The sequence below is a fragment of the Lepisosteus oculatus genome, chromosome 29 (assembly GCF_040954835.1).
Source record: "Lepisosteus oculatus isolate fLepOcu1 chromosome 29, fLepOcu1.hap2, whole genome shotgun sequence".
Lineage (NCBI taxonomy): Eukaryota > Metazoa > Chordata > Actinopteri > Semionotiformes > Lepisosteidae > Lepisosteus > Lepisosteus oculatus.
Genome location: NC_090724.1, coordinates 3,374,012 through 3,385,041, shown reverse-complemented (window position 1 = coordinate 3,385,041; position 11,030 = coordinate 3,374,012).

Sequence of the window (11,030 nt, the reverse complement as noted above, 5' to 3'; positions counted from 1 at the left end):
ACATGCTGGCCTTCACTTGAGCAGCACTTACCTCCAGCTATAGAGGCCTGCATCCCAGCAGACGCTGTGCGCTGTGCTCTCTGCTCCCTGGCTGAAGGGCCTGACAGGCCTAGAACAGAGACAAGTCACTGTTTTGCGGGACAGAAACTATGTGACAGAACACATTTAAAAATTAAAGCAAAGGAAAGAAGATGTGTCCAGCACAACCCAGGCGGAAGGAGCACATACACTTCCCAGGAGGCAGGTAAATAAACTCGGAAAAGGAGGCAGAAAGGTTCTTAAAGGTAAATACAATCAATTTAATTTACTATCTCTCTGGGGGTTTGTTTGCAATCTCTCCCTGCGCAATAGGCCATCTTCCTAAATTATGCATTACCATGCTGTTATGGAAGAAGAACAACATAATTAAGATGAGAAGAGTGCCACAAATCTTCCAGGGTGCTATTATTAGAGGAATTTTAAAAGCGGACAATAAATCTTTCTTTAAATTACTAGCTCTTTTTTTTTGCTGGAATGTAAGATGAGCTTGGAACATCTTCTAGACAATGTAGAGAAGCAATGAAAAAGGCCGGTGGAATGGTAGGATGTGTAGTTAAAGGTGCGGAACTTAAATCCAGAAACGTTACGTTAAAAATTGTACTGGTTGTGCTTCGTTTGAAAAGCTGTGGACAGGTTCGGTCACTCTGGTACAAACGAGATCCTTCCTTTCCCAATTAACCAGCTGAGGATTTTTAGTCAGCAGCTAGCAATCAAATAGTCAAGATGAGCTGACTGGCCTCTCACCCACATTCTTTCTACACCCGTTCGAATGGGAATGGGGATGAGTGCTCTGAAAAAATGCATCTCTGGACCCCTGTCCTCTAATCCTTTTTCTAGTGACTAGCGCCTCCGATTTTGTGACCTTTGGATGTATGCTTCAGTCACTGTCAGCAGGAGAACACTTATTTGTCCGTAAACGTCGAAACAAAGAATGGACGCTTACGCAACTGTTCAGTCTTGTCCTCTGAGAAAAACAAAGATGCAAAATAGGAACAAATTCAACCCCCAAAGCTCAATTAATGAGGTACATTTAAGCAAATATATTTAAGCCAGTTAACGAAAGGTTACTAAAACAAATAGGAATTTATAGGATGGGATTTTATTTGATTTCATCAAGTGCAGTTTATGGATATGTTAGCATCATTATTACATATTACAATGGACCAGATGTAGCCATGTCCAGTTATTCCCTGAATGACTCAGTATTGCAGAATCATTATTCCTCAGTATCTTAAGAAATATAGGCAGGGGCCCTGAGAGCTAAGAGATGTAGTCTTTCTGACTGCCCGTGGGTAAGAACTGTCCCACGGATTTTTCTGACCTACTCAAGTAGTGTGACTCAGAACCCCAGGGCTTTGTGCCTTAAAGGAATTCTACATTTTATATCTCTTGTTTCTCAAAGGAAAGCAATCCATCCTCACCTACTGTACATTCTCAGAAGATCAGTCTCTACACAGACGCCAAGACGCTCCAGTGTGCAGAGCTCCAGACGTGTTTTTCTCCAGTGATAGACCTTGTCTTGGCAGAACCTTGTACTCATGACAGCCATGAGTATTCAGGATTACGTGTGCTGACATGTATTATCCATTTTGTGTTTTCGACTCTTTACCCTTCTACAGCCATTATTCGTAGATCTTGTAATTATTTCTTACTTACTATTTTATCATTGCTTTACACCCGTACTATGGCCAGAATTTGCAAGGTTTTTATATGCCAAACCCTGCTGTGGTGAACACACCTCCCCTCCTTCTCTCTTTGCTTTCTCTCGCAACAGGGGAATCCCAAGATTAAATGAGCTCTGTCTTTTCCACACTTGTGTCTTTCCTTGGGAGAAGGGAAATCTCAGAGGTTAAGTGATCCAAATGAGGGGTGAGGCAGCTCTGCAGTGTAGCTGTTAATCTGTGAAAGAAGCATCACTTCAAATCACTTAACTGACAATGAAGAGAAACACATTTCAAAGCAGTTTGCCAGAAGGACCCAGGGGAACCTAGATCTGTTGTGATCTGTCAGTTTAAAATAGGTTAAGCGCTTTCTTTGAAGATTTGCTTGCTTTCTACCTGGTAACCTAATGCTCTTTGGCCACACCTGTACAGCAGTATAACTGGAATGTCACCTTGATTGCAGGGAATGATTGACACTGTGTCTTTCATACAAAAGGACTGTTACAGGCACCTCCAAGCTGCTGACATTGTTTGATTTAGAAAAGGTCATTTTAAGTATAAGTGTCTGGTCTTACATTTTAAAACCACTATGGACACTAAATGGGTGACTACTTTTCTTTAGTAGATTCTTGAGAGACCGTGGCAGAGAAACCATCGCAACAACGTCCTCTTTTGAGACCTGTGGGGTTCAGAAGGGTTCATGGCTTCAGCTCTATTTAGATGCCAGCATTACCACCCTAATGGTATCAAGCTCCGATCAAGAACACAGATAACCAGTGCTTGCCCAGTAGCCTGCTGCTTCTCAAGCTGGGATCAATGTAAAAAGATTGATCCCAGTTCTCATTAGTTCCTTTCCCACTAAAATGATTTTAAGAGTAAAGTCCTTGCACCTTGATTATGACATGATTGTGAGCTATAACTGATGTTGTTAAAATGTCTCTTTGGATTCTACAACATGGATAGAAACAGCTGAGCCACACACACAGGTTTTAAACATTACTGAAGCATGGACCTCAACCCTCTCCCCCTTCCATTCCCATCATCATCGGTTCTAGAAATAATTTTTGCTCACACCTGATTTCACACAAACTCATGACATCAGATAGCGCAATGCTTCAACTCTGCACGGGGCACGAACTATCTTCACTGTTAATTATCACTGTTAATGACTAATTAAATAGAGCATTCATTTCCCTGGGCACTGAAGCTTCAAGGACTGTGCGTGGGCAGGGAAAGAGCTAATTATATTATAAAGAAAGTAGTTGTTTCTCTGCGGTGAGGAAATGGTCCTATTGTTCCCAATATTTAGTTTGTCACATTATAAGTCATCTTCTGCCCCTAAAGCACAGCGGAATCACCCGTCAGACAATTTCTTTCTTTGCTGGCTTTTAATTTACGAAGAATGGCCTGTTGGAATCACCTGTGAAAGTGAATAAATGATGTCTTTCTCTCACACAATTGTAACTTTACATTCATGGACCCAAAATAGCACTAATTCTGGACCTACCTACCGAAAGTAACTAAATGTTAAACACCCCTGAACTTTTTTCCATTTTGTCATTGTAACTTTGTGTCTTAAAGCTGTTGATTATCGTCTTTTATTAAACTTACTCCTGGAAGTCTCAGACACCACCTTCTGACTGAACACCTGTTTGACTCTTCAGCTCCAGGTAGGTCCATCTGTAAAGAAAAGAGCAAGCAAAACTGATGATAAAATAAAGCACAATTAACTCCACAGAGCACTCTGTCATGTCTTAAATCCTGCAAGTTTACATGCACAGATGGAAACTCGGCTACATCCAGTCCTTCAGTGCCACAAGGTCACTGTGCATCTCTTCATTAATCAAAAACTTCATATCATCCTGCTGAAAATCAGTCAAGGAGCCAGGTTTCTTGTTGTGGTGTATGACGTGCTGTCATTTTGAAATAAATTGTAGTATCCAGACTCTTAATGATTGAGTTGATTAGCAGGATTGGTATGTTAATTAAGATGCTGGCAGGCATTACAATAACCTGGTAGATGGCATTAGCATGCTGTATTGTTGAGCACTCCTGGTGTACAATATATAATCATTTGGAAGTTAAAACATGACTTTATCTTAAGGCCAACAGACACAGAACTCTAACAGTCTAAGACTGTGAGCTGCAGTTCACTGGAGAAAGCACTGATTATACATTTCCCAATTCACATCTGCTTCATCTTCTAATAAGCAAAGGAAATAAGCAATAAAGCTGTGAGGTGTCAACACTATACAGTACATCTTTCAGGATGCCAGTTTCACTGTTGCTCTGTGTTGTTTCGATAGTTTCTTTATTCATTTCATAACATTAGGAAGGAGTTTGGTTTCCCTGTCTTCATAAAAGCGGGATAAAACATTTCAGGTGTGTGGCCATAAAATCCAGTCCTGCAGCTGCTCCCAGGCAGTTTCATTCTTCTCTCATTGAGCTGTTTCAAAGAGGTTTCTGGTCTGCTTTCCAGCTGAGCTACAGTATATGCTCAGTGGTCCTGAATTAAGCATTTTAACAATTGGGAATTTACACCTAGCTCAAAAATCTTCAGGGCTGGATCCCCCAAGGACAGGAAATGTCCACTTCTGTGGATAATTGCATGCAATTATGCAAATGCATGACAATTAAGTGGCTAAGGTGGATCAACAAATTCTTACCCTCTCTTTTTACTTGGAAGCTAGACTTTGAACCTGACTAGAATGTGTACCTATTTTTAAAAATATATATATTTTCACACTGATTAGTTTGGATAATTATTTTTAAGTTTGTTCTTGGTTTGAAATCACCCAGAGCAATCGCACTTCCTAGGCTATTTGTTTTGTGAACAAATTCACTGTGTATCCAAATTACTGTCACAATTACAAGCATTCAGTGAAAAGGGGGATGTGTATCATGGGACGTTTTGAATTTCCTTGTGATGCATACCAAGAGTAAGATATTGGCTCAGAACTGTTAAATGTATAACTCTAGGATGCTTCATTTCTTTCATTTAAGATATCCCAGGACAATTTCTACCTTTACTGATTGGAATAAACAGGTGCAGTAGATCTGCTTTCGTTAGGATACTTACTGAATCTGGGAGCCCCGTATAAACTGCTCTTTATTCTAAAGTCTACCTTCATTTTTTTAAATTTCATTGCAATTACTCCTCATGTACTTCTTAAGAACATGCTCTACCTGCAAACATTCAGAAAAATGTTTAGCAGGATGTGTGACACATCAGGTGTATAGGAGTACTGAAGTACTGAATTTTTTAACAGTGTTAATTGCATTGATACATATATCTGATGTGGCTGCCAGTCACTTTTTAGGCACCCAGACTCAGAAACATAGTCAACTATTCAGTTCCTAAAGTTCCAAATGAAAATGTACCTTCAAGTTAGTAGAATAAAACAGATTCTCCTTATAATAGACACACGCTGTAATGGGATGGCACAGCAAGTTCAGACAAGATGGCAGTTCATTTCTGGACCACATTCCCCAGAATGCTGTGGGGAATGGAAGGCTGCCCTCTGTCACCTGACCAGTTACTAGAAGACCATTGGTTAGGCGAGAGTTTATAAAGCATGAAGCAGCAGACTCCAGGTTTGGTTTGACCTGAAGCATGTGGACAGATGACTACAGTGAAAGAACCCTTAGGAACTGAGGCACTGTGAGTAATATCTTGGAGGGAAACCATGTTGTTTTGGGAACTTTTGTGGAGAGGGATAAAATGTTGTAGAAGTTGGCATGTAGATTAATACCTGTTTTTTGAGTACTTAAGGACTTGGTAGAAGTATAGTTAGTAGCTCAAAGAGGAGCTTGACATTTGTTTTTATATGTGCTTTATTTTCCATACACTGTGATTAAAAAATGTATAACTTATGATGTGTCAACCCCTGATGTGATACAAAACAAACAAATATTTGTGCTCTGGAACTGCCCTCTGGTGTCTGCATTGCCCTGGACTGTGCATTTGTCTCTCATACCTGGAGCACTCTATCTTGCACCTTGTTGCACAGTTGCCATAACAGGGCTGTGCTGCTGCTCAGTCGTCCACTAGGGATTCAGGTCCCTGGAGGTCTGTCAAAGTTGTGGTCTCCTTTGAACAGTTTTCTAGCTGGGATAGAATGGAAAGACCCATGCTCAGGCTCTAACAACGCACCAGCACACTCACTATAGCACAGCTGGGGAAGCTTACACATGGAAACATTCTCTGGGCATAGGCCCAGCTTGCATAGCATGACATCTGTTGGGTCATTAAGCATGAAAAATATGAGAGCAACATTCTGTAACTCCTGTTTTAAAAAATGGGTGTGTTTGGTATGTTTGAATGAATTCGAGGGGTGCATTAGAGGTTATAGTTACCCCTCCTGAGTTAATGTACTGTTCTGATTGAAAAATCAACTATATTTCCATAGTTTGAGTCTGTTTTTAATGGCTGTTGGTGACTGAGCACGAAATTTGAAACAAGACATAGGTGTGACATGTGAAAGCCACTTCTCATCCATTGGCACTGGAGCTCTCTCTGTAAGGTAAATGGAGCCAAAGAGTTGAAAGACAGAAAGGCCCTAATCTTAGTATTAAGGATGTACTAATTATTAGGAGATTGATTGCAGGAGCTAAACACAAAGCAGGAATCGTGCAGAACTCGGTTCCCCGAAGAGCTGAGATTGCTGGCAAGAACAGCCTGCTCAGTGACTTAATCACTGCTTCACATCTTTATAAGCATGGTGCTGCATCTGTGAAATGGCACCATACTGCCTGTTTCAGACTGGTGACAGAAGGTGCGCTGAATCAGTCTGCAAAGGGACAAACAAGGGAGATCTCTCGCTGCCTTGATTGCAAGAGAACTTGGAGCTTTTAGAGTGGGTGGAACATGGGTGGGTTGGAGAAAATTGGATCAAAGCGTGCCACCACGCAATCATGCAATCTCCTACATTACTGGAGCATCTGTGGCAGGAATTATGGGGGGACAGTCTATCTGGGTTTCCTCCATAGACTGGGCAGACCAGAAGACACTGGTTTCTCACCACAGTCCAAGTACATGCTGGTTTCTATAAATTGCCTCTGGTGTGAGTGTGCATGTGTGCCATGTCGTCCAGGGACGTGAAGCATCCTGTCCACAGTGCCTTGCGCCCAGTTTCTCACAGAAAAGGCTCTGGCTCCCCAGTGACCCTGAACTGGATACACGGTTATTGAATGTGATAGACAGCCATAATGTAGTGTCTTGTAATAATCCTAATTTCCTAGTTTTGTTGACAGTTCTTCTGATCTATTGCCTTTTGTCCTCCAATAATGCATGAATAGATACCAGAACAAGGACCCCCAGTGTCCCCCTAGTGCTCAAGTGCTGCAGGCGCCTCAGTTCCACCACATGACCCCACGGTCACTCAAGAAGTGAGTCTTGAGAGAGCCGAGTGTTGTCAGTGTTTGCCTTCTGGCCCCACTTCATTTTCATTTGTGCCTGGCGATGAGAGAGGCACTTGACACAAGAGGCTGTGCTTGAGATGACTTCAGCGAGGGAGAGCTCTCTCCACGTCCAGCACGTGGCAAGCGTGGAGGCCGGAAAGGGCTGCTCTAGGGTGGGTTGGTTTCTGTGGCACCTGCGTGTCTCCCAGCTCCACCCGCCTGGTCCATGCCGAGACCTTTCCGAACCCGAGAGCAGAGAGACACCAGAGGGAGAAAACGAGAAACCGGGAATGGGAAAAATCTGGGTGTGTGTGTGGTTGGGGCGGGGGGGGTTGGCTGCTGATGGTCTCAATTTCAAGGCAAGTGCTGCCTGCCGGTTGCCACGGCAACGGTGGCTGAGCCATGTGCACGCGGAGTGTGAAGCCGTTTATCATTTTAATGAGGCGCAGAAGAGAGCAGGGAGCACCAGAGAGAGCCAGGGTGTGAGGGTGGGAGTGGGGGCGGTATCGCCGGGTGGGCACAAGATCAAGAGAGATAAATCTGTCTTGGACCGTAACATCCTCCTTTTATAAAAATAGTGCGTGAACGGAATTGTCAGCAGCAGTCTATTTTTAATTGCGGATATTTAAACGGTACATTGGATTCTTTCTCCTTTATCTACACTGTACGCAGTATTTGCAAAGCTTCCATCGAGATGGAATTTCGAAATACAATTGAAGCAATTGAAACTGGACTTTTGTCATTTTCCAGGCACCACTAAATTAGATACTGTGAAGTGAGTGATTTGTCATTCCTGGGCTACTCAATTTCTTAAGAGGGGAAACTAAGAGTATTATCTGTTTAGGTCAAAAGCTAAATGTGTTTAATGAAATGCTGAAATGACAAACATTACCCCTAAAACAAGTAACTTTTCAGACTACACCCTATAGTTCTGGAGAGCATGAAGCTGTAGGATTTGTTTTTTTGTACCTGATCCAATATCTTAGTGATTCTCCTGTTTCTCTATGCATTATTTTGTCATGATTATCAATTTTCAATTTTCTAAGAATACCTCCAGAAAAAAGCTGGGAAGAAGGGGACTCAATTCACAGTGACACAAGCTTCTGAAGATCAATAAATTCAGGTGGCATTGAAAACCCATGTGGCATGAATACTAGTTGGGGAAACTTGATATTACAAACATTTTTAAACATTTTGAAAGTGCAAAAATCTGTGATCTAGCTATTTTATGTGTAGTAATTTCCATCCTTTTCCTGAGGGCATGCTGTGCAAATTTGCATGCATGGTAGATAAGGCTGGGATTGGAATTGGCTGTACATTTTCTGATTCACAGAAGTGGGGAAGCCAGTGGCTGTGCAGATGGAACATTGCAAGCTTCTGCTCAGCATAATTGAAAGGTCAGAACCTCAAACTCAAATATGAGCATTGCTTCACCTTTCTTTCACCCCTCCTGCCCCTCATATTATTGCTGCCTCTGGCTCTCTGCTCTTTTTCTTTCCCAAATGGCTTAGATGAGCTTTTGCAATAGCAACACTGCCAAGCAGCACTGAAACAGAGCAAAGATAGTTGCAAAGATGAGATTGCGAGACTGAGAACTATAGCCATACAGCAGAGGTGTAGCATTCTCGTCTCCTTTCTTCCACTCCCATGATGGATCCCATCTACACACACAACCATACAGCTCCAACGTCCTGTATGATGTCTGTTAGTTTGAGGGGTGACTCAGTGGTCAGCATTGCAGCCTTACTGCACTGGGGTCCTGGGTTCAATTCCTGGGGCATTATTGCTACTGTATTTGTGTGAGTTTCCTCCCACAGTCCAAAGACTTATTTGTAGGCTAATTGGCTACTGCAGATAATTAGTATCTGCAGCTACACAATCTCATATCTGTCTGGGGCTGTGCTTCCATCTGGGTGTATGTTACTTGAAATCAATTGCACTTCAACTGATCTAAGTTAAGTCATTAAGAAAGCAATCAAACCAAACATCCAAGGCCAGTTACACTTGATTGCTGTGCCCAACGTTCAACCCAGGCTGCCTGATGCGATGGGCTTCTCTAATGGGTGTCTAGATTTCACGGACGATCTGCAGTCATTAAATTCTCTAACTTTTTTGGCTCTTAGGCTCTACACCTTCCCCCCTTTCTTAGTTCATTTGACAGAGTGTTGCATGGTTGCAATACAAGGTAATTATTTTGGAGGTAGCTTGTTGTTTCAGTACTTCAGTAAGTTTTACTTTAAAGCAATTAATGAAACCAGTCATCAGTGAGAAAATTCTCTTAAATCTAAAGCAGCACTTGTCAAAAGACCAGCTGTTTCTCCTGGGACCAAGGAATATTGAGATGAAAAAAATCTCTGTTCTACACTACTGAGAATTGAAACTCAAGCTTCAGACACTCCACAGGGAAACACTTTCCTTAAGATACAGAAATAGATCCACATTATGGTTAGTAGATCCACATTGTTGGTTTTGTCATACTGTACTTCGAAGTTTGAAATTGTTTTTGGGTTATATTTCATATCCACTATAGACCTAGGATTTTCTCCTTTTAAGAAGCGCTCAAAAAAATTAAGCCCATAAAACTCTGTAAATGTCATCTGTTGTACACTTAATGCCATCACTGAAATCCAGACTTCATTCTTTTGGCTCAGTCTCTGAAAAAACACAGAAGCATCAGATGCTGCTTTGGCAGATTCTGGCTTTAACCAAGCGACTTTGGCAACCTCGCAAATGAGTGTGGCCACTTTTAAAGTGTCTGTTCCTGAATTTCTCTGGGACCTCATTCTTCTCTCAAAGTTCATCCCCTGACCCACCAGAATTTGCATGAAGTTGAAGTGGCGCCACAGATTCGACTTCAGCCACGACTAATGCCTCTTGCTACTACGTTTTCATTAGCGTGTGCTATACTGCTGTGTTTTGCGCAGGTTCCGTGCAGGGCAGGGCAGTGATGGAGCATGCCGCACTGTTGCCTCAGTTTCCCTGACTGTGAATTTACAGAGTTACAGCTTTGGCTACATCTGGTGACGTGAGCGAAACTGAACTAAATGAACGTTCATAGCCATTCGGATGAATAATGATTCCTTCTACTGAGCTCAGTGGAGTGTTGTCCATTGTGTAATCCAACTCTGACATGGGCCGAAGATCCAGAACGATCTTGGATTCCACGCTGCATTGACACAAGACTCGGGCATGCCCACTCATGAGCTGAAAGGAAATCTCTTAAAGTTTTATGCAGCAATGGCCTGACAGAGATTGATGTGATCATACAGTGTGTGATTTCTCTTTGGCTCCATCAGGAGAGGTTATAATAGAATGTTCTCCATTATATTTCAAACTCATTAATTACTTGTGATTGTCCATGATGTTGGACTGTTTCACATGGAAACATGGGTTCAATACCAACCGTGTAAAAGCTTGCACATCCCCTTCTACACACTTAGGAAAACTGTTTTGGCCCTAAAAACGGTTTAATTCCAGAAAAAAGTATCGCCATGTTGTGAAGAATTAGTTATACTTGTCTTTCTATTTCAGGTTCAGGTTGCGATCCACTGATTGTTAAAGCTTTTTAAATTACTCAATTTCCTTTAGAATTGCAAAAATATTCAATCCAAGGGGATTCCATTCAATATGTTGAAAGAGATTATTCCCTCCTTTGTTATGGTTTCTATATGTGGCCTGGAGCAACTTCCTTTACTTTCTTCAAGCCCATTAATCTTCCAAGATGGTTAATTAGGGCATCTGCATTTCTGAGCTCCAGGTACAAGTGCTGCAAGCTGTTTCCAAAGTTTGAGTAGCCCAGGGACAAGCTGTGCTTTCTCCTTCTCTCTGTGGTCAAGTCCCATGCAATCAGCAGACATAAAGCCAAGGCCATTTCGCCTTTGCAAATCTCCCTCCAGACCTCTTGAGTAATTTATTGTACATTCACCTCCT